This window comes from Triturus cristatus, unplaced genomic scaffold, assembly GCF_964204655.1.
Source record: "Triturus cristatus unplaced genomic scaffold, aTriCri1.1 SCAFFOLD_147, whole genome shotgun sequence".
Lineage (NCBI taxonomy): Eukaryota > Metazoa > Chordata > Amphibia > Caudata > Salamandridae > Triturus > Triturus cristatus.
In genome coordinates this window covers 1,963,751-1,988,411 of record NW_028187462.1, presented here as the reverse complement: position 1 = coordinate 1,988,411, position 24,661 = coordinate 1,963,751, and the positions used below count along the sequence as shown (strand labels likewise).

General features: G+C 46.5%; 1 long non-coding RNA gene across 1 annotated transcript in view; it reads right to left on the bottom strand.

Annotated features, from left to right (window-relative positions):
* Positions 1-390: 390 nt before the first annotated feature.
* Positions 391-24,661, bottom strand: part of LOC146771171 (uncharacterized) — a 95,171-nt gene continuing 70,900 nt past the window's right edge. Inside the window, exons 2-3 of the long non-coding RNA XR_014975182.1 lie at positions 2,111-2,222; positions 391-1,141 (exon numbers count right to left, since the gene is read on the bottom strand). This is a non-coding gene — a long non-coding RNA (uncharacterized LOC146771171). The remainder of the gene's footprint in view (positions 1,142-2,110; positions 2,223-24,661) is intronic.

Sequence of the window (24,661 nt, the reverse complement as noted above, 5' to 3'; positions counted from 1 at the left end):
CATGGGTCGAATGGAGACCCTGATTTAACTCCAGCAATTGCTTTTGCGACCTGCTCTTCGGTAAAGGGTTCGAAGTTGCTGCGGTTGGAGGCTTTCCAACCAACATCCTAATGAGCCCCACAGAGTTTATATCAATAATCTAATATTCACTAAAAAGAAGCAAAAAGCAAGGAGTGGATCTTTAATTGCTGAAGTACATTGTCGTTGTAAGACTTGTTCCAAATACCCAAGGACATGTGCAACCCTCAGGGACTGAATCATTGAACTCCTATGTAAACCAAAGCCCTCGTTCAAACCTTTACCATTAAAGTCATTACCTCCTTCTACCTTCAAGAATATAGATTTCACAAAAAGATAGACCAAGGAAAATATTTTCAATAGTAGGCTTTGTGTAGAGAGGACCAAAGAATGAACTGTTATATTTAATGTTAAACCTGAAGAACCCCCTGGTAACTGAAGACGCCTTTGCTGCTGTTGGTCCTTCTGCAGTTTCCAGCTCAATATGGTGAAAGTAATGTCAAAGTACACGGTAGCTGAGCCCTGGTTTGTGGGACTTGTCACCACAAGGACTTACATTATTGCCTCCTGAATCCAACAACCATAGTTGTTGTTATGTTTGTTTTCTTGTTGGATGGATGGATGGATGGATGGATGGACGGATGGATGGATGGACAGATGGACGGATGGATGGATGAGTGGATGACAGACAGACGGATGGATGGACTGACAGGCGGGTGGTGGATCATTGACAGGTGACTTACTTGATAGAAGAGACAGGACGCAGAGTACGATCATGCCACCCATGGTCCGCCGCTGAGAAGAGCTAGGGCACGCTGAAGCCCGCGTGTGACTCCCCTTCGGATGGCTGGCCTCTCTGGAAGGAAACAACCTCGCTTCAGCCAGGTGCGGCCTCTGCTGGGCCAGATGAGAGGGCTGGAGATGAGAGGGCTGGGCCCTCCCCTGTCGTCCATGACAGCTGCTTCCAGTAAGGTCAGACATCCGCAAGCATGTGCCCCCGTCTCTGCTCTGCTGGACGTGCTGTGCCCCTCCCCAGCCAGCGGCTCTAGGGTCTGCCCGCCATGCCCAAGACATGGCTTTTCGACCTGTCCAGCTGCAGCCCTTCGGCCTCCGCGATTAAAAGCTGAAACGGGAGGGAACGAGAAAAATGTTTTAAGTACCAAAGTGTTCAGGACAACGTGTGCAGAATGAAAACACTATAAACGGAGCATCAGAAATCGTTTAAGATATGAGTCCTCTGTCTTAAGAAACTTTGTCTCCCAACACAGACTATTTAGTCAAAATATACACAGATGCCAGTGTAGAGTTAGGTGTAATGGGCAAGTCCTTGTCCTTTCGCATCCAGATGGTGGAAATGCTCTGCTCCGCCGCACTGGCACCCTTTAAGGGCACGCCTCACCCAGGACTGGAACACATATGAACACATCACCCACACTCTGATGGAACACAATGGACCCCTTTGGACACATCCTTCACTCTGCACCAAGTCTCATGTAGGGCCGGAAGAAATATGACCACATCACCCTCCCCCCCACTTCGATGGACCTCAAGAGGACCCCTTTAAATGCATCATACACTCACCCCATCCCGTCTCATCTAGGGCAGGAACAAATATGAACACATTACCCCCACCCTGGTGGAACTCAAATGGACCCCTTTGAGCACATACTGCATGCCTCAGTCCGTCTTCTCTAGGGCAGGAACAAATTTGAACACATCAACCCCACCCTGATGAAGTCTAAATGGACTCAGTTGAGCGCATCCTACAGAACACAGCACATCTCATCTTGGAAAGAAAGAAATATGACCACATCACTGCTACCTGATGGAACATAATGGACCATTTTGAATGCAGCCTTGATGCCGTAGCACGTCTCCCCTAGGGCCGGACGAAAAACTACCACATAAGCCCCACCCTGAGGCAACTCACATAGACCCTCTTGAGCACATCCTACACGCCTCCACACAAAGGGCTAGGCTGCCATTGGCTAGGTTTGTGATATACAAATACCACATACATAGAGAACATAGAAACTCATTTGTTGGATGATCTCTTGCCAATTAGAAGCTTTCAATCCCAATTACCTATTACCTGCTATCCTTGTGGTGAAGATACTTCCACTGGCCTGTTCAAAATCCGAGCAGAATCTTCAGAGGAGAATATAGATCAATCTTTTCCAAACTTTGAGACAGTATTCTTTGTTCTGTTCATAGTAAAAACATGTTTTTTGTTATACACAATCAATGAAACTAGTACGGGTGGAGTACTCAGTCCACCATCATGTATATAACCACATTTGTAAATTACAAAAATGGTTTTAAAGAGCTCATATAAGCTAACCTTTCACACAAAATAGCTTTCCAAGTCGGGCTAGGAAAGACTAATTCTATCTGTACTAAAGCATTTTATCGAGAAGTGTTGTTTCTTGGGACGACTTGGTCTCTGATATCGAAACAGTGGGTTATTTGGAATAGCACTAGGTGGGTCTTTGATATCAAAAGCTTGGGTTATTTGGAATAGCAAGAAGCAGATCTTTGATATCGAAAGCTTGGCTAATTTGGGATAGAAAGAGTAGGGTCTGTGATATCGAAAGAATGGGTTATTTGGACTAGAAAGAGTTAGGTCTTTGATGCTGAGTAAGTTACATGGTAGATAAAGATTTAGATAAATATTTAGATCTTTCATATTGGATGAGTCGAAACTATGGCATAAAATGAGTTTAGTCTTTGATATCGAATGAGTGGATTATATTGTGACAGGGTGGTTTATATAGAAAACGTTGGGGGTTAAACTAAAATTAGGCGAATCACAAAGTGTAAAAGAAATTTGAATATTAGTTTTGGATGGTTATTATATAATTGTTAAAATGTGGGTTTCATAGGGTCCTCTTTTGTGTAGGTAAGTGTTAGTTGGTGAGGGGTGTTGATTTCTGAAAAACACTTTTGGAACAGGGTTAACAATACTTTTACTTCTTTTTTAGAGATGTTCCTTGTTAGTTAAGTACAGAGGGTAGTTGGGCTGTACACTAAGTAGGTACCGGAGCAGTGGAACTTATTGAGGCATCTTATAAGCCTTGGTTTTTTTTGTTTTTTTTAATCAATTTTTATTGAAACTTTTTATTCTTTTACTTTAATCACACCCTAGGCGACACATATATATACATATATACAATCATAGACAAAAAATCCATCAATGGAGCATAAATACAAATTTATCTCTATCCCAAATTAATCATGATTAAGATTGAAAACGTTTATAATTAACAGCAAATAGTATTAGATCCATAATTAAGCCAAACAACATTCAACAGTGTCCGTGCTACCTTAAACAAAATTGGGAGTAAAATATTAAACCAATCCTTAAATCCATCCAAACTTTCTGCCCAAAATTAGTTTATTTATTAGACTGGATCCAATCCGAAAGGGGCCCCAAACGTTCCTACCTTTTTGTTTTGCATTCTTTCCCTTCCACTCATAAAGTGCAGTTTCGAGATTATAAATATAGAGAAAGTGCCCCTGCTATTGCTGGAATGATGGGGGTTTGAGATCCAGCCAGGCTGAAGCAATGCGCAGCCAGCAAACTGCCATCTCCATGAATATTAACTGAGCCCCCGTTCCCAATATCGACTCACATATCCCAAGCAGCATATTCTGTGGTGTCAGGGAAATGTTTAGATTAAGGCTCCCCCCTAAAATAATGCAATATCGGATCTAAGTGCATCGAGGCAAGGGCAAGAGCAAGACATATAGACAGAATCAGCTCTTAGATCTCGACACAGAGGACAGTGTATCCAACGACTTCCCCCATTTAACTATTTTTTAGAAGGAGTAAAATATAAATCCAAAATCATTTTATAATGCTGGGATTGTAGAAAAGATGAACAAAGTACTGTACAACCTATTTCCAGAGATTCACAAAAGCTGCGACCGTCCAGGTCAAGCTTCTCCTGCCATTTGGAATTGGAGCACCCTCAGGCTAGCTGTTAAATAGTAATTAAACGCAAATGCTGGTTAATAGTCAAGCGGTAACCCAGGGCCATCAGGTGGTGGAACAGGCAGTGTATCTTATGGTCAATATTACTGTTAAGTTGGAACAAATTGTTGACAAAAATATGTCTCCGCTCATTGATAACGCCCAAAAAGATTTCCTAAGATGGGGCAATCTGCATTTATCAGTTATGGGACGGTACAACTTAGTTAAGAAGTTGTTTCTCCCCAAAGTGCTGTATATCTTTAGAACCATTCCACTTAAATTTGAGAGTTTTTGGTTTAAGACAATGGACATGATGGTTTCTAGATTTATATAGTCCTATGGGAAAATCAGGAGGGCAAATAAATTCTTGACTTTATCTATGGAAAGAGGTAGGAAGTATTAGAGTGTGGAGCTGAGGATTTTGTTCCATCTATATTTGAGCATCTGATTGGCAGGTCCGCAAAGGGATGTTTGTTAAAGGTTTTTGAGCCTAATTACTATAAAAAGACGTGGTTCAAGACTCTGATGGCTGCTTTTAAAAATAGGGCTGGATTACGGAGGAAATTGGGAACAGGGATATATAGTTGGTATACTCCTGTTCATCGGAATAGTCAACTACCCGAAATTTTTCATGATAGGTGTCTATTAAATTGGGAGAGACTTGGGCTCGAGAGATTAGGGGATCATTTTCAAGGGCTTCACTTGACACCGTTTGACGAGCTTCGGGCTAGATTCGATAGAGGTAAAAGGGATTTTTTTTAAATACCTCCAACTTCGGGATTTCTTACAGAAAAAGGTGAGGGGTTTGGTTGTATTTTCTATGATATCCCTGTTGGATGTTTTAATAGGTGAGGACGAATGTACGATTTCTCAACTGAATAAATGTCTGAGTGAGGGGGCTCCAGATGGTCTTGAAAAACATAATTCTTTTAAGCCTTGTCGTATGTTGAGGAACTCAATCTCTACCCTATTTGATGGGTTATTGTTTTCAATTAAATTCTCCGCCTTTTTTTTATAGTGTTGATTGTTTCATAGCAACCATTGGATTAATATTTCATACATTTCCAGTGGTTTCATTCATTGCCACTGTGCTCTTTCCTTTGGTTGTTGCCTAGCATTGTGAGAAGTGTTTTGTCCATTTCAAATTCAATGAAAGTGGCTTCACTGGACATGTTAGTATCTGTAGTTGATTTTGAAAATAAGAAAAACAAAGTTTTACTCTCACATTCTACGTGGGGTTTTATTTAGCACGAATGGTTATATGTTTCTTTTGTCAACTTTACTTACTTTTTTCTGTTGTTATTTTGGATGTTCGAAGGTGAAGACACTCTGGTTTTTTAGTTTGGCTTCTTTTGAAAATATATTCTTTTTTTCAATTCTTTGAAGTATGAAAGACAATAGAGAAAATGTAATTATGTTTGATAATATTTGTAAAGCGGGTTAGTTAGGTCTTTTCATTTATTAGTTTTTAAATTATTGACTTTTTTATTGTTGGTTTTCTTACATGGTTGGACAGCATGAAAGGCTTTGGTCTTCTTGTTAGGGTGCCGTTACGATAATGGTTTATTTTTGTTTCTTTACAGTGCTTTGTGAATAAGTTATTTGTTCAAATTTTGTAACCTTTGTTATTTTGAATATGATTGGATATGTGTTTTTTATTTTCTTTGTTGTTTTCCTTATATTTAAAGAGCTAATTGAGGTATATATGTGAAATTTATAAATATTCTGCAAAACTTTTGATGTCAGTTTATGCAATAAAATATATGTACATTTTCATTATTTTAGTAACGTTATATTTCTTGATATTTCCCATTTTGATATTAGTGTTTTTAATATGTTAATAGTAAGTCAATATTTGATATCTCTGTAATGTGCACTTTGATATTGTTTTAAGATCAATATTTAAAAACACAATATTAGTCTTGTTTAGATTTTTGTATTTTACATAGGGGCTCCTCAAAGTGGATATTATGGTTATCAATATTTTTGAATCAATATTTTTAATCATCAAATTATAGTAGTTGATAAGTCAGTAATACCCATTCTGGAGGTTATTAGATTTGTCAATGTCACCAGGCACCATATGTACCACTCTATTGACCAGTTCAAAAGACTTTTGAGAGCCACAGTTTCAACCCACTTCATTTGAACTAACTGGACTAATGCCCCTGAAAACAGAGATTTGTAAAATGAAAGTGTGGGGCTTACATATGTGGTCTTTGATGAGAGGGAGCATGTGGCAGCCCATGTTGGGTTGCAGAACCTTCTGATGTTGAGATTCTCAACATATTCTACTCTGAGAGAGAACATTCACACCTGCATTAGCAGACTCTTGATGAAGTGTTAGATGCAGGAGTAAGAAGAAAAGTGTGACATTTTGGCAGCCATGTGAGGTGGGACAGGCGTGGGACTGTCCCCTGGTGTTGACAAGCAATGGAAATAAACACTGACCCTCAAGATGCAATGTGGTGATGTGGTTACTATCCCAGCACAGCCTCTACGCTGAGCGCTTATCTCACAGGAAGTCCTTCACACTGCTCTCTAACCCACAGGCGTCTAATTCTTTGAAGAAAAGCAGACATGCAGGCCCCCTAGCCCCCACCTGCTGAAAGATCTACCTTGTCTCCAGCCCTGCTCTGACAATGTTCACATTTAAAGGTTGCTGTCCACAAAATTTCAAAGGTATGTGTAAAAGATTTATTAGCTGAACACACACACAGGCATGGATGGCGACAACAAAATGCATGATACAGAAACCACTTACCAGCACAACCAGCAGGATGCCATGTTTCACATTTTACAATTTTATAATTTGAAATACAACCCAATTTTAAATACAACCCTTTTCCTGGGGCGAGGGGGCAGTTGGCATCGTTGAATTTTGCTTATGGGGCTAAAATACTTACACCATTCTACTAAACCTTTAAACTGACTCCTAGAGAAACTCTCACTCATAGAAACAGCCTTATATCACAATTTCTTACGCGAATAGGTTGTGACTTCAAAGCACACACTTAAAGACACAGGACAGGCTGTGACAGAACATGACATCACTCATGTGTATGTCAAGATGTTTAAAAAGATGGGAGTGCGACCGATGTGACCAGCAGTGCTCATACCCAGAACATCACATATATCATGCCATATATCATGTCACTGATTTCTAACACAGAAGCTATCTGGAGGTCCACCTTTGTGGCCTTCTTTCCTGCATTCAGTCCCCTCTCCTTGCAAAACCTCTGCAACTTAGCCTTGCTCAGGTCATCTACCTTGATCAGCCCCATCTCCATTGCAGCAAAAATGAGGTTAGGTTAACTTAAATTAGCACAAAAAAAGGCAATCAAAAAGGAGAATTTAAAAAGAGATCAAAACTTGTGCCAAATCATTTATCTGGGATTTTAGTGTTATGCTGATCACTGAATGGTACTGCACAAATACAAGTACTGGATCCCACCACTGAGCACCAATGTGAGGAATTGGGTTGTTGGTTGAGGGGGTTCTGAGCCCTTCTCAAGCAACAGCCACAATCCTTGTCAGGGTGAGCCATAAAAGGTCACTAAATCAACCTGTGTTTATCCTTCTAGTGAATTGGCACAAGATGCAGGCAGGCTTAACTTAACGACAACGTGTAAAGAAAAAACCCATAATAATTTAGAAAAACAGAGTCAAACTTAATGAAAGATTTGACACCAAAACTAAAAAAATCCAATGAGTAGAACAGTAGATACACAATTTCAATGATTTAAGGTAAATATAGCACCTAAAAGCACAAAGTGCCTCTTGTGATTATCTGGTCGTGTGAGAGAAGGTGCAAGTCACAAGATCAGGCCGACCGAGATAAAGCACGTGCTAGATACAAGGAGAAGGTAAGTCATGTCATACTAAAAGAGTTAACTTCCCAAAGTCCAGCGCGAAGAGTCCCGTTTGCGGTGGAGGAGGCTGCGAGGAGCAGGGAGAGCATTGTGGATGGTCGTCACTTTATCATAAAGAGCAAGCTGGGCATTGCGGATGGTCGTTGCTGTAGGGAGAACATCCTGTTTGGCATCGGAGACGTTCATTGCTGGAGCTTCGCTCTGGTGGTTACCACGGGTGTAGCGCGAAGTGCAGATCTCGCTTTGCCAGTTGTTGCTGATGGCTGCTGCATCACAAAGAGTTGCATGAGTGTAGTGTTGGCTGTCATCATGGGTGGCAAGATCTCAGCGCTGATGGGCCCAATCACAGTCGTGAAGAACCCAAAACCTCAGGATTTCTCATGTTTGTTCAGAGGAGGGCACTATGATGCCAATCAAGGGCCCAGGACCTGGGGATGTGCAAGAGTGAGTCCCCGATCCCTTAGGGATCGGGGGCTCACTCTTGCAGAGTCCAGCAGTGCTCAGGTAGGTCCAGTTGCAGGGAGGGCTCTGGATCCTGTTCAGTACCTGTAGCTCTTGGCAGGAGGTCAGTAAGCTGACCCTGTGAGTCACTCAGGTACCCTGGGATGAAGGGATGAGGTCCAGTCTTCCATCTCAGACAGCAGAAAAAGCTTCAGGCAGCATGGCAGTCCTCTGGAAGCTGGGCAGTCCATCTTCTATAGTATCCATAGGTTCAGGAGTGTACTTAAGAGTGGGTCCGAGGGTCCTAATTTTATACCTGGTGCTAGTTTAGAAGTGGAAAAAAAACCATGAGATTACCCCCCACTGATGGTATTGGAATTTCCGTTGTTCCTCTCCTGGTCCCAGGATGTCTGGGAGCACTAAAGGCTAGTGCGAAGTTCTTTGTGTGGAGGCTGAGGCAGCTTCTTTGAAGTTCAATTAGGGCTATGCACAGCTCTGCCCTTCCCATCCTGTCAGGATGGCCCATCCTGTCAACATACAGTCCCCCTTTTGTGTGACTGTCTGGGAGGAATACACAAAGACCAGCTGCCAACTGCACCTAGTTATGTGACCTAGCAAACAGGCTGCAGGCACCAAGTGGTTAGGACAAGAAAATGCTGACTTTCTGTAAGTGCCATTTTCAGAATTGTGACTTAAAATCCAACTTACATTAAAGTTGTTATAAATCACAGTTCATTAGACAACAAACATGACATTGCTACCTGTTTCCAGGCAAATGTTATCACTTATAAAATTAAAAAAGTTAATCAAATATAATCCTATGGGAGAGGTAGGTCTTACAGAATTGAAAAAAGAATTTGTTAGTTTTTCACTACCAGGACATGTAAAATGTAAAAGTACATGTCCAACCTTTTAAATACATTGCACCCTGCCCTATGGGTTGTTTAGGGCCTACCCTAGGGGTGAAACATGTATTATAAAGGAGGTTTTAGTTTTGGCAAAAGGGTTAATTTGCCCAGTCTGAATTGACAGTTTAAAACTGCAGACAGGCTACAATGGCAGGCCTGAGACATGGGTTAAAATGCCACTTAGATGGGTGGCACAACAAGAGCTACAGGCCCACCAGTATCATATAATTCATAGGCCCCGGATATATGTTGTACCATTTGGAATTATACGGCAGGGAGCACCAAATGATGTGGCATAATGTGCGGCAAAGGTTTTTGACAGGGTGACTTCTTAATTTTGTAATGTTACACATGATAATCCTATCAGGGCAAAGATTTCCCCTCATTAGTACCAGGTTAACAACCAAATACGTAAATAAACAACTGAAAGGTGACAAGTTAACCTTGGAAAGGGCCTTCCAATATGCATAATGCATAAACACATTTTTTCACATTTTTAGTAACTTTGGATCCATTTGAGCTAGAAAAAACATTTTAAATCAAATCTGGAGATTACGTATCCAGTGATGGATTATGTGGCAAGTGCTGCCAAATCCTTAATTATGTGAAAAAAGATGTGGTTGCAGAATTGCATAGTTCCAGTGGTCCTGCTTATAAGTAAATAAAATGTGTAAGCCAAGGTGTATGCCAATTTTAATACGTTTTAGCGAGTGAGCACAAGCATTTTATGACTGGTTAGCAGTTTTCAGAAAATAGGAGGGGTGAAGGCAAAACATTTTGGGTTCACCCTGCAGAGACGGCAAACCGGGAGCTCATTCAACTCTTTGGGTTTAAAAATCTCTCCTATGAAGATAATACCCAGCTTATGTCAAGATTCAGCCTTCAGTCTCACAATTGTATTTCTGCATGCAAGTGTGCTTTACTGAGTTTAGGGAACTGATGTGGTGAAGCCCTCTTCGGCTCACTTTGGTTCTCCTCTTAGTTTTACATTGTATACATTGTTAGCAACGTTAGTTATAATCCTGTTCGGTTTAACCCTGTTAACTTTCACATATTTTATTTTATTGCTATGTTTCAAAGCAACACTGCACATGCTGCTTGTTTTAAGAAAGCTTTTCCTGCTACACACTCTGTACCCATAGTTCAAGGATAGGAACATGGAACGAGGCATCCTGGTACATGGTGCCAGTTGCTAACATATAGACACATCATTGCATCAGAGCTGTATCTCTTACAAAGTGTTTTTATTATATAAACAGTGCACTGTCCCATTGTGGGTGGGAAGGGGCACTCCAGCCACAATGGTCCTGGGACGAATGTCATGCTCGACATGCAGCTCTGCCAACACTGACCTTCCATTCTGATTCTGCAGAGAGGGATTACCAATCCAACTTCAGACCAAGTCATCCAGGTATGGGGTCACAGGCTAGCCAAAGAGATCAGGCAGAGGGTACACCCACTATGCTCTCAGAGTAGGGGCAGAGTTGGGTAGGAATATAGTTATCTAGAAATCAGACTGCCATGGTTAGATTGCTAATTTTTTTCCCCATGTTCACAATGGTGGTTACTTTGCTTTTTTTACGTGCCTAATAATCACAGCTCATTCTCTCAATGTTACACTACTTTTGTGTCAATAAATGTTTTGAAAACTCTATTTGTATTCTTCCTGTGTAGCATGAGGGAAGCATGAGTAAGCAATGAAAGGGGTAAGATTTGTTTCCATGATTACCTTAGGGATCAGAGTGTCATGTTCGAGGTTGACGAAATCACCCTTTAACCTGGGAAGGTTAGGGTTTGAGTGAGGCACTGTGAGCAGGCTAGGAATTGGACCAACAGTCTCTGATGGTGTAGATGGACTCAGTCCCTGCATCTGGAAGTCCTGTTGTTCAAATACTCAGACCTACAATTTCTAGCAGCAACCGTAGAACACTGGATGACAGCAGACTTTGCCGAAATCAATGAGCAAGGTAGAGGTCTCGGTTATAAGGTAGATCTGACCTTTTGGTCCGTCAAAATATGCATGAAACCACTTAGTTGTTTACCTCTTCCTGTCCATTAGATTAAGAATGTAAGTGTCAGATTCCATAAAGATCTTTCTTGGGATTCTTAGATCCAAAAACGACTCTGTTCCGGCCCAATTGCAAGCAATAGTCATTGCTGCTTTGTTCTCACTCGTTTTGATTATAGTTATTACTTTTTCTTTGAATTCCTGAGTTCTCAATCGTCCAGAAAAATGACCATTTATTGCCTGGGTGAGACTGCAGTCCTCCCTAAAGCAAGTACACCACATAAAAAACCTTATGCCATAATCAGCAACCAAGGAAGCATTTTGACAGTCCATCACACAGAGGGACATGTTCGTAAACAGTGACTTGTTATTAGACTAGGCCCTTTTTGCAGGGTCATCCCAGAACTTTTTGCCTTCCTCCTGTATTTCTTCTGACCTGTTATTGGTGTTTATAGGACTCTGGGCACTTTTTTTTACTGCTGTTCAGTGCTAAAGTGCATGTGCTCTCTATGGTAAACCTGGTAAGATTGGTCTACACCTGTTTGGCATATTGAATTTACCTGTCAGTCCCTTGTACAGTGGTATCTCAGATATCCAGGGCCAGTAAATTAAATGCTACTGGTGGGCTTGCCATTACAGGGCCTGAGCGCGCAGTTTACTGCAGCTGTGACGTGGCACATAAAGTGGTTGCCACGTCCGTGACTCCCCTTTTACTACATATCAGTCACCCCTACGGTAGGTCCTAGCTAGCCCTATAGGCAGGGTGGCTGTAGATAAAAGGTAGGACATGTGCCTTAACTGTGTGGCATGTCCTGGTAGTGACAAACAGCCATTTTGGTTTCTCACTACTGTGAGGCTGCCCTCTCATAGGAATGCATTGGGGATTCCCTGATATGTGTTTTTGTGGTAATACCTGACATAAGAGGAGTAGCGTGATCAAGTTTAGTATGTTTGGAATAGTGGTAATAAATGCTGCGGAATGGTGTTCGCAGATTTATCATCACTATTTTAGAAATGCCACTTTTAGAAGTGGGCATCTCTGTGTGCTGTGTGTCTTTGTGCCTGCCAGTTGTGTATTGCATGTCTGGCTCTGGATGACGGGGGCTGGGGAGTTGCAGTGGCTCCAGAGAGGCTGGGTGAGTCAGCACTAGGCTGAATAGGCCCATCTGCATTTGGAATAGAGGGAGGTATAGCACCTGGGCCTGAATAGGACTGTGCCTTCCACACACAATGCTGGTTTCGCCCCCCTGTGGTGTGTCTGGGACCAGGACCTAAACTGACAAAGGAGGGTTTTGTGCACATGTAAGGAAATGTGTAAGTGCCCCCCAGAACTGGTTTGGACCAGGCACAGAGAACTGCTCCAGGTAGAGAACAAAAAACATAGGTGGTATAAATATTGGGGCTATGTAAAGTGTGCTGGTGGAACTTTGTGCTTACTCAGACTGGAAGGAGCACTCTGCCAGGAGGAACCGCCATGGGACCCAGCTGCTGCCCTCTGCTGGGAGGCCCTACATGCTGGCCTACCTGTGCCCAGCTCTGCCCTTGTGGACTTGGGTGCAAAGAGCACTGTCTCAGGAGGGAGACAGGCTGAGCACTCAGTGATTGTGCCCCCTGAAATTGAGGGCAGGTGTGCGCTTTGGCCTGCCCCTGGAACAGATGAGTGGGGAGTGCTGCATTGCTACATTCTGGTGCCCCTGAAGATAGGGGGTCTTGCCCACTCAAAGTGCGTCATGAGTGCCTCATCTTTGTTGCACCTTTGAGCCCAAGAGGGAGGTTCCTGCCCCAAAGCTCGTAGTGAGCACTTCATCTTTTGCCCCGGTTGTTACCACAGTGAGTGCGGCCTTCCAGAGAGTTCCCTTAGCAAAGAGGGAGCCGTGGGGGAAGCCAGCGTCAGGGAGCAGGAAGACAGACAAAGATTGCCTGGTTGTGGGCAGGGCCCAGCAGAAGGTGGAGCCGGCCCTTCACAGGCTCCAGGACCCAAGATGTCAAGAGGAGAAGAACCGTAGCCTTGGGGGCTCCACTTCGCAGCTCCCCGCCTCCCCCCACCTAGTAGAGGGAGAGGCGGGTCACCAGTGATCGCTGGACGCAGCAGCAGTGAGAGAAAAGGGAATCGGGGTACCGCCATTGATGGCTGGTCACCGGTTGCAGCAGACGGCTGCATCCTATCTCGCTCAGCCCCCAAGTAGGGGTGAGTGGGGCTGAGCCTCTTTTCACTTAACCCCGGGCCGGGGTGGTGACTGGCCCTGCCATTTGTAACGGTGAGCCGCTGCACCGCATGATCACGGGCAATTGCACCCTTTCTTTCTCGACATTCCCGGGCAAGCCCAGTAAGGGCCCCGGCTTGGAATAGGTCGCAGAGGAGAAGCTACACCAGAGAGGAGTGTGTGGTTGGAGCGGGACCTCGGTCAGTGATCATGGTGCTCCATGCTGTGTGTGGGGAGAATCATTCTACCGCGGGCAATGGGCTGAGTTAGGCCCTGAGGTACACGTATTTCAGTGCCTGTGAATACTGGAAGTTGGCCAATGAGCATAGGTGGTGCCCTGATGTAAGGGTACGATGCCAGTTACTGGAAGTTGCCTAAAGTGCCTATGTTATGCCCTGAGGGGATCAGGCATTGGGGGTACATTGCCAAGGGTGGTACCCTACGCACCCCTATGGTGATTTCATTGATGGGGGGCACTTGGATACGTGTTTACTTCAGAATGCACCATATGCTATAGTATGTCCTGCTATAATGTATGCCTAAAATGCTCTGCATAATGTGTTTGTGCTAAGTGCACCCTGACCAGTGGTTACTGCTTGTTTTCGCTAACTAGGAATTGTGATAGTTATGACAGAGGCCCAATTGGCCCTGTAGTGTATATAATCCCCTGTAAAGTCATACCTAGTTCCAGGTGGCACAGTGTATATTTGTGATTATGCTCTAATGTGTTTTATGAGTAATACAAAGGCTATTTTTTATATAACCTTGCATGGAGTCTATTTTGTGGTGCGCCAAGTGTGTTGCTGCTGTGTGTGTGTGTTGCGCAAACGCTTTACACATCTGGGATAAGCCTGACTACTCTGCCAAGCTACCAAGGGGGTGAGCAGGGGTTATCTTCAGCGTGTAACTCCCTTGACCTGACTAGAGTGGTGGTTTCTGCCTGGCTTAGGCACCTGCCCTAGACAACCAGAAATCCCATTTCTAGGGGGTCGTGGCCAGCAACATGGCCGAGTAAGACGTGCTTTTGCCAAGTTCCGGCAGTAAGCATCATCCGACATATATCCGGCGACCCGTAGGCCCAGAGAATACCTGCATTTATACCCTGGGGGTGGAGGAGTGTTCCGCTGCAGCCAAACAACGAACTGGAGGTTCCAGCCGATCGCTATCCCCTGAGAAACGGAGTGACCGGCTGATCGTGACGGCAACATAAGATGGCGCCGTGGATGCTCTGACTTGGACTGAGCTGCTTTTGGCTCCGAAGAGAGGAGGAAAGTTGCAGCTGCACGGGGACTGGTGTCAGGAGGTGCATCGCCCTCCGTCCCCCTTAAGACTTGAGTGCCGCCTGTGCTGAGTGAGGCGCCAGCCGGGAGCTCTCTGCGGCCTGCAGCGCCGTCTGGATTGGGCCCCCTCCCCCTCCGGGAGAGTGCCGGAAGAATGCCGAGGGCCTGGGCCGCAGGGTGCCGCGGTGGACTGCCCACGGGCCCATAGCTGTGTCCACAGCCCTGATTGTGTGGTAGGCCGAGGGAGCTGAGCCCCGCGGGGACTGATAGAGAGGTGTGTCACCCTCTGCCCCCCTCCAGCCCTGATTGCGGCCTACAATGAGTACGACGCCCTGGAAGCTTCCCCGTGGTTTGCGGCCCTGTCGGAAGAGCTGGGGATTGCAGGAGGGCCGGACTGCGGGATGCCGTGATTGGACGCCTGCGGATCCTCGTCCGTGCCTGCCGACCCTGAGAGTCTGAGGAGACTTATGCGACGGAGGACCATTCCTGCCTGGTGAGGAGCCCCAGGGGCTGGAGCACGGCAGCGCTGGGTCTGTGAGAGTCGGAGAAGGAGGGCCTAGGAGCAGCTGCGGACCGGGGATTCTATCAGGAGGAACGTCAACCTCTGCACTCCCCCCCAATGCGGAAATCCTCAGTCACCGCGGCAGATATACAGACACCTTTCGACGATGCCCCTGATGCTGCTCTGACCCGGCTTGCAGCTCCTGCCGCAGGTGAGAGACACGCCGGGGGGAAGTGAAGGCCCATCTGAAGGTCGAGGACAGCGAGTAGATGGTGAGGAGATGGAGATAGGGCCAAGAGTGACCGTGAGTGGATCATAGAGACTGCCTGAACACACATAGAGTGCCCCTGACTGCGATGACCCTGGGGCGCTAGCTGCTGATGTGGAGGACTGACCTGAGGGGCATCTGAGATATTTGCAATCCCGAGGCGGTGAGGCTGGGAGTACAGGGAGAGACAGAGGGTGTATGCGGCATGCCCCCCCACCGGCGAAGGGAAGGCGTCCCACCAAGGCCATTCCTATTAGTCCGGGCCAGGACTAGACAAAAGACTGGACACAAGATCGTCTGGCCCCGCAAGGCCCGTCAAAAGGCTGACCTTACTAGGGGGCAAACGGAGAAACCTGGTGGAGGTATTTCGTTGGCAGGAGAAGTCCGGAGGCCCCCCCACCGCTCGATACCACTGATCATGGGCAAAGATAAAGGTTAGGGTAAGATGGACCGTTACACTAAGGTTATTAACCCCCCGGAGGAGCGAGCGCCTGCCCGTTCGGATACAGACACTCTCCTCCAGGTGATCCACTCCTCCAGGGCGGCGCTCGAGGAGAAAATTGGTGCTGTGGGCTCGGAGGTGACGCTCCTGAGGCAAGATCTTCGGAACCTGCCCGCTAGGGTCACATTGACGGAGACTAGGGTGGGAGAGGCGGAAGACACACTGCAAGGTCTACATAAAGACATGGCGGACTCGCAATCATCACACAAAGACCTACAGTGGCGTGTGGACGACGTGGAAAACAGAGCATGTCGCAATAACCTCCGCTTTGTGGGCTATAGAGAGGGAATTGAGGGAACAAATATGCCAGAGTTCCTCCCCTCTTGGCTCCTGCGCATCTTTCCAACTGACAAATATTCTACATGCTTTGTTATAGAAAGAGCCCACAGGGCACTGATGGCACGACCCCCTGCAGGAGCACAACCACGGCCTGTCATCGCTCGTTTTTTAAACTTTCTGGATAGAGACATGATCCTTAGGGAAGCTAGGAAGCTTGGGGAGATCCGGCATGAAAACGCTCGCATAATGATCTTCCCTGACTACAGTATGGAGGCACAGGAACAGCGTCGCACCTTCGGCTCAGTGAAGGCAAAACTGCGTGAGCACAAGATCCAATATATGTTACTCTTCCCAGCAAGGCTGAAAGTGATGTTCATGGGCAGATTCCACTTCTTCCAGACACTGGAGGAGGCGTGCAATTGGCTAGAGGAACGTCCTGCATTGGACCGGCTGGAAATATCATCACAGCGCAATCAGTCATCAGTGGAGAACGCCAGGAGTTCCCCGGGCCCACACAGAACATTGTGACCACGACAGGCCCGCAAAGACCGACTTTAGGAAGCAACCCCTTATGTGCCAAGAAACACGGGCAGACCCCGGAGGTGTAGTTGCTGCTCACTGGATTCTCGCCTCTCGGCGGACTCCCGCACTCCCCGTCTATCCGGTCATCCTGACCCAGACACAGAGGCTGACAACAGAGATACCACTTCTGGATGGGAGGACGATGAAGGACCCTCTCTACACCCACTGGTGCCTGAAATAGTGGCAATGGAACAAGACGCAGCACCGGACGCTATGACCTCCCAGGGGGAACCACCAGACTCGCATTCGTGAACAGGGGCCTGCGATGTTGACCGTGGAAACAGACTGAAACCCCGGAGTATCCATGTTGGCCGCTCACCCCCCCATTTTCCTTGCTACTCCTACGGTTGAAACCTGCGGTGGATACGAAGAACTAAGCTGTATCACAGGAGAGAGACCTGGAGTGGCCTGAGACTTGGGCTCCTTGCGGCCCTTCTCTTCTACTACTCTTCTCTTTTTCTGGCCTTTCCCTTTAGCTGTCTAGTTTCCTCCTTTCTCTCTTGACGCAGGGACTTTTCCTCTCTGGCCCTTTACAGCTAGTGGAGGATCTCTTCAGAGAACTTGGGGAATGCCACGTGAGTTGGAACTGGTGGCTTAAGTTGGGTTTGGGAGGGCGATAGGCCTCCACCACCCTGAGGCACATCCTCGTGCAAACAGCAGAGGGTGCGACACCGGGGAGGAGGGAGGTGGGGGTTGGGAATGGGGGGTTTGCAACAGTTCTTCTTGTATGGTTTGCTTTAATTTGATTTTTTATGCATAGTAGTCACACACACACAGCAGCGTGCGCAATGGCCTACCTCACCCGCGTGGGGCATAACGTGACCATACGTGCTAATGGGTCCAGCAGTTGATCATAGGGGCAATGGGCAGGAGATTAGTCCCTGCGCGGTACTTACCTGAAACGTGAACTGTCTGGGAGATAAAATTAAGAGAGGGCTAGTGTTCGCATACGTAAAGCGAGTTTGCCCGGATGTGGTCCTGCTGCAGGAGACCCACCTTAAGGGCACCAGATGTGGGTTCCTGGCGAGGGGAGCCTACACAGTTCTAGCACATGCGGGGTACACCTCCGGCTCTCGGGGGGTAGCCATTCTGATTAAAATGTCCCCCCCTACAAGGTAATGCGCACATGGATAGATCCTCAGGGAACATACATGGGAGTGACAGGCACATGGGGTAGATGGAGGGTTACTATTGTGTCGGTTTATGCACCCCGAGACTACAGGCAAGGACCTTTCACGGGGTGACTGATATCCTACTGGAGACACCTGGTACTCTACACATAATAGGGGGCGATTTTAATGACGTAATGTCTATTCCCAGGACCGATCCGGGGCCTGCGCCGACCCTTCCCCGACCACTCAGTTGGCTAAACTAGCAGATACCCTCGGTTTGGTGGATGTGTGGCGGTGACTGCACCGGACATACTCGTACTACTCTGGGGCGCGTGGGGTCCACTCCTGACTGGATTAGGTCTTTCTCTCATGGGGGTTTTCCGGCACCATCTATGAGGCGGAGTATTTAGCCTGTGGAATCTCTGACCACTCACCCCTGCTGGTCAAGGGAGGGGGAGGTCCCGGGTGGGACAAGGAAATAGGAGGCTGTCGGCCTGGGACCTGCAGAACAAGTAGGTCTGGCAGGGTCTTCGGGCAGACATGAAAGTTTACTTCGCAGAAAATCAGGGATCAGGACAGTCTGGCGTTATATTATGGGAGGCCTACAAGAGGGTACTCCGAGACAGGGCCCAGAATAGACTAGCATGGGAAAAGCAGAACACGCAGGACAAACTAACCATCTCAAATTCTGGCGCTAGAACAGGGTTACCTCGCCGACAGGGACCCTCAGGTCCTTTGACAACTGACAGACACACAACAGCTATATAGGGCCCTGGCTACGAAAGAGGCTAAAATGCAGGCGCAGGCGACCCTTCATAGGTTATATGATGTGGGAGACAAATCTGGAAAGCTTATGGCCTGGCTTAGTCGCAAGGAAGTTGAAGCCCGATGGGTGGAAAAAGTAGTAGATCAGCGAGGGGAGATGAAGATGGGAGACATTCAGATAGTGCAGACGTGCGCTTGCTACTTTCAGCATTTTTATACGGGTACCCTGGCGATGATATCAACATACATGGACACAATTCAGACTCCGAGCCTGGAGGATGATGAGAGAGAGGGGCTAGAATCAGACATATCGGTAGACGAGCTCAAGGACGCGATAGCTAAATTACGCCCTGGAAAGTCCCCCGGCCCGAATGGACTCCTTACGGGGTTTTATAAGAAAGGAGCAGACCTTTTGGCCACACACCTCTTGGAATTATTCAGAGACCTGGCTGAAAAAGGAATTTTACCTTTAGATCTCAGGCTAGCCACGATCATCCCTATTTATAAACCGGGAAAACCTCCTGAGGATTGCGCTTCGTATCGCCCAATCTCTCTTCTTAATATAGAGTCAAACTCCTGGAGACTATATTGGCTCTCGGTCTACGCCAAGTCATTATGACCTTGGTGCATCGGGATCAGACGGGCTTCCTACCAGATAGGGCAACCAGACAACACTTGCGAAAAACTCACAATTGGCTCATGGAGGTGCAAGATCGGGTATACCCTCACATGTTCCTCTCCTTGGACGCAGAAAAAGCGTTCAACGCGGTGCACTGGCCCTTTCTAGAGGCCACATTAGTTAAGTTTGGAATTGGCCCCAAGTTCCGCCAATGGATCAGCCTCCTCTATACAGATCCCCGAGCCCGGGTTAAAGTAAATGGATTATTGTCCGGCGATTTCCCTATGCGACGGGGAACCTGGCAGGGGTGCCCGCTCTCCCCCCTACTCTTCGCCCTCACAATAGAAATAGTGGCATGTGAGATCTGACAGAAACAGGAGATACAGGGGTTTCAAATCACACCGACGGACATGAGGGAAGAAAAGATCTCACTGTATACAGATGATATCTTGTTATATGTTACCCAACCGGATGACACAATCCTCGCTTTGTTCGAAATCATGGACAGATATGGGTCCTTTTCGGGTTATGCCATATATTGGCACAAGTCGGTCGTCTATAGCCCGAGAACCCAGGAGGTCTGGTAATCTCTTCCTGGGGCCCTCCAGGTAGTGCAGACGGGTTTTACACATCTGGGGATTTACCTCACCACAGATAGAAAACTTTCATATCAAAACAACATTCAGCGGGTCATAACTAATTTTGCAGCAGACGCGCAGAGGTGGAAAGCGCTCCCCCTCACGATCCTGGGTCAGGTGGCGATGTTCAAAATGATCCCCCAGTCCCGTTTTCTGTATGCCCTCCAAAATGAGTACTTACCCCTCTCCAGGCAGACGTTCGGGGCGATAACGCGGAACTGCGCTCTCTGCTGTGGGTCGGGAAACACGTGAGGATTGCCCTGTGCACGCTCCAGCGGAATCAATACAATGGAGGTATATCCCTGCCAGACATTGAGGCCTACTATTGGGCGGAGCATCTGACACCTGTGAATGAGCGGATTCACTCCCCGGCTGATCACCCCACCTACAGGCTGGAGAGGGACACAATGGCACAGCGTTCATGCCTACATTTCCTGTACGGGGGACGAGGAAGGGGTCAAATACTCAAGACTACACAAAGAGGTGTGGGACAGAGCGACTAAAGTAATGGGCTGGGCTCGCAAACCAACAAAATAGACACCGCTTTGGCACTGCACCTGGTTGAAGGAACTACATAAACTTAGGGGCTTTGGGGGATAGGACGCCATTGGCATTTCCAATGTAGGCGACGTAGTGGCTAAGGGAGAACTCAAAACTTTTAGGACACTAGCAGCGGAATTCGGCCTGCACGCTACCCAAATTTTTAAGTATGCACAGCTGAGGCATGCCTGGACAGCCGAGGTCTCGCTTTCCACTCCCCTGCGGGAAATTGCCCCGCTGGAGGGTCGCCTACTGCAGGAGCAGATACCCCATAAGGCAGTCTCCCTCACATATAGGACCCTGAACAATAACATGCCTGATAGACTGGGGAAGTTGAGGTACACGTGGGAACAGAACCTGGGGGCATTGGAAACAGTGGATTGGGAGGCAGCCCTGATGCACCATAGAGAAGTGGCAATTAAATCCCGCCTTCGACTCATCAAATATAAGTTGCTACACAGAGTGTACTACGACAGGGCCCGGCTTCATCGTATGCGTCGAGCCAGTGAACCCCAATGCTCAAGATTCAGACAGCCACAGGGGGACTTTTATCATAGTATCTGGGACTGCCCCGTTATCCACACATACTGGGTACAAGTCCTGGAAGAACTGAGTAAAGTGTTGGGTGAAACTTTACCCCTAGACCCCAAATTTGTATTATTAGGGATACCCGGGGATGTTGATCTGGGCCGCCCTCAGCTTATCTTCGCACAATTGACACTGGCGGTAGCGAAACGAGATGTAGCCTGTGTCTGGGGGACACACAACCTCCCCAACTCGGGGAATGGAAGAGAGGGATGGATATGTACATGGGGGCAGAAAGAGATACATACAAGGCGAGAGGGTGCTCTCAAATGTTCCGTAAGGTATGGGAACAATGGAGGAAATATTATGGAATGGATGGAGGGCTGGGTCCCGACTAGCCAACTACAACTGCTGGGCCAGAATATGCCTCCTATGAGGGGATCCTTGTGCTGTCTCTCAGGTACATGAGAGATATGGGACAAATTTTGCCGGCAAGGATACTGGTTGGGACACTGTGGCTGTGCTCGGCCCATGGGAGGGAGGGAGGTGATGTGTTGTATGATGTGGTCCATATATAATTGGCAATGCACGACTATGACCAAATGTGATATGCTTATAGTTATTGTATTGGTTGAAAATGCAAATAAAAATATTTATTAAAAAAAAGAAATCCCATTTCTAACACTTGTCTTCTCATTTTGCAACTCGTATTTCATATTTATTTATTTCATTGTTCACTAAAATCATTGCATATAGGAATAAAAAATATTTCAAACATATACATTACAACTTATTACCTACATAGCATTCTCAAGATAAAAAATCTTGGCCTCTTAATCGACATTAATTATGGTCTCCCAAATATTTTCCTGGTATACTCATAATCTTGACAGAACATACATTCAGGCTAGTATTTGTCACTTTTCGGGAAGCTATCACAGCTTGTCTACAAGAACTAATGCCCATGATGTTTAATTATTGCTTCTTTCATATGCAAACAATATGGGTGATTGACTCGTGAGAGTGATCACACATTCTACAGTTGTTGGTCAATAGTCTTAGTTGAGCAAGCCTTAAAAGTGATGTAACTTAAATTTATTTTTGAGCGCTATTAAATAACAAGTGCCAAGGTAGGGTTGACTAACGAATATTGAATAATTATTAATTATCCTCAATGTTTGTGAGAGCTTAGCAAGCTCATTTTTTTATTGAAGAAAAGAAAGGACCAGCATATATTTTATAAGAAGTGTTTTTAAAGTATTAAAAGTAACCAGAGTGAACCAGAACTCCCTTATTTGTTAGTAATTTAAAGTATCTTTGAGAAAAGAGCAAAAAATGGTTTTGTCGTTAGCATATGTAATTTCTGACCAAAGTAGATGTTGTAATGTGCTGTGCCCTGAGTTCAGAAAACATCCTCACACAAGCGTTCAAATTCTAAGCGAAGTTGCGTTGGAGAGGAAAGTCTTGGAGGTTGGAATATCCTGCTGCACCTATTGGCAATAGTTTTGGCTAGAAGCTTGACTTCTCTCCCGCATTAAGCTTCGCAGCCAGAGGCTGTCATAGACAGCAGTTTCACAAAAATGATTCTCAGCCTGGGCTCTATGGGTGAGCACAAAGATTCTTTCAGAGCGCAGTAGAGGTGAGCATCAAGGCAGAGGATTCAAAGTGTATCAATTGTTTATAGGGCAGGAAAGTGCCTTGCTATCAATAGGACTCCAGGATACCTATACTCAGGCAGTTTGCCACCCTTGAGGCCCTTGAGGTGCCCATAACCTTGTTTCTTCAATTTATTCCCCCATTATTTTAATTTTCTTAAGGTTAATTCCGACTTCTTTATTTCAGCGTACTCGTACAATGTAGTCGCTGCATCCTGATTGTGAGAAGTTGGCCTGGCATATGCTGGTCACTAGTTATAGTGGCCACCTTGCACCAGTCCAATTTGACTCTTATGGTAGACAGGTTTAAGACAACGTTTTAAAGAAAGCTATCCTAGTGGTAGCTGTGGAGAGCAGCCTTCAGACTAAGTCTCAGAGGAATGTAAAGCAGCTTGTTTTACCTTATAATCTCTTGAATTACCAAATGAAAGGACACCACACAGGTATATATATCAAATATATATGTATTTATTTCTAGACACACTCTACTAATCTCTTTATGAGATTAGATGGCAGGAACATAGGCAATTATCAACGTTTCACAATAAGTTAAGCACAAATATGGCTGGGACCCTAGGGGCGTACCAGACCATATATTAAAAAAGAGGTTTAGGAAAGTCGACTTGCAAGGGGACAAGGCCTATCGCTGGGGCTTCACTAATCCACCCAAGGCAGGTAAGTAGAAGACCCATGGGAGACGCGTGCAGTGTGAGAAAACAGCCGCGGGTTCCCTATTGATTTTAATGGAGTCGCGATTGGATTTTTAAAGTTTAAGGGTACTTCTAGAGTCTACAAGCAAGCCACTTACAAGGTAAGTAGTTCGAGGGCCAATACCCACAGGAGCACTGGAGTTCATGAGTTACCTCACCCAGGGAAGCCGGGTGCATAGGTGTCTTTTGGTGTTGGGTCGCGTCATCGTTTTTTATGGAAGCCGAAGAAGTTTTGCTGCTTGCGAAGACTGGAGAAGTGTCCGGTGGAATCCAAGGCTGGATTCAAGATGAAGAAGACCTGAAAGCAGAAGGGACAGTGTTCACAGTCACTTGCCAGTGACCCGGGCCAGGAAGATGGATGCCCACGGAAGTCGGGTGATTTCAGGTGATCAAGGGTGTTTTGACTCTTCAGCCACGAGGTCCAAGAGGTGTCTACGATGCCCAGGAGCTGGATTCGGAGTGGCCCACAAAGTCTGCAGCTTACTGAGGTGTCGGCAACCAGATTAGAACCAACAAGCCTTGGCAACAGCAAAACTCGTAGAAATCAAAGAAAGTCAGCCATGCAGACCAGCAAAGGCTGAGGGACTCACCCAGCAAGGGTAAGTCAGGGTAGGCCTGGAGCAACCAGGGGAGCCCTTTGGTTTGATGAGAAAGTCTTCAGAGGACCCACAAGCCAACCGGCAAAGGATCGCGAAGATGCCTTGTGAGGATTCGCTTCACAGGAGTCCACGGTCACTCGGGATGAGGTAGGCCTCTGATTTTCAAGGGAAATCCTGCTGGAGGCTTGGACCACACATGGTCCAATGCGCAAATTCATAGAACGTCGTGAAGGGGTTGCAGTTGACAATAGTGCATGGTACCCGGGTATTGCTGTTCCTCGTCACTCGTGGGGTCCACTCACCTCAGCTCTGCTGGGGACTCACAATGGCCATCTAGAAGTCAGGAAATCCCCTTCCAGGGCTGCAGGGACTTCGGACTCCGGCGGGAGCAAGAAAGTTTGCGACTGTTGATTCAAGTTTTTGGTGCCAGCCAAGCAGGGGAGTCACTCCTTGACTCCAAGGGAGATTCTTCCATCTTCCAAAGGTAGTGGAATGTCGAAGGGCCAGGATTCTTCTTGTAGAGGGTCGGCCAGGGATATCTGATTTGCAATGGCAAGGTTTCCCTATCTTATACTAAAGGAAAGGGAGGGACTAGCTCTATGACCACTCCTCTGGGAGGGTCAGGGGAGTGGGTGGTTACACCCACTTCCCTTTGTCCAGT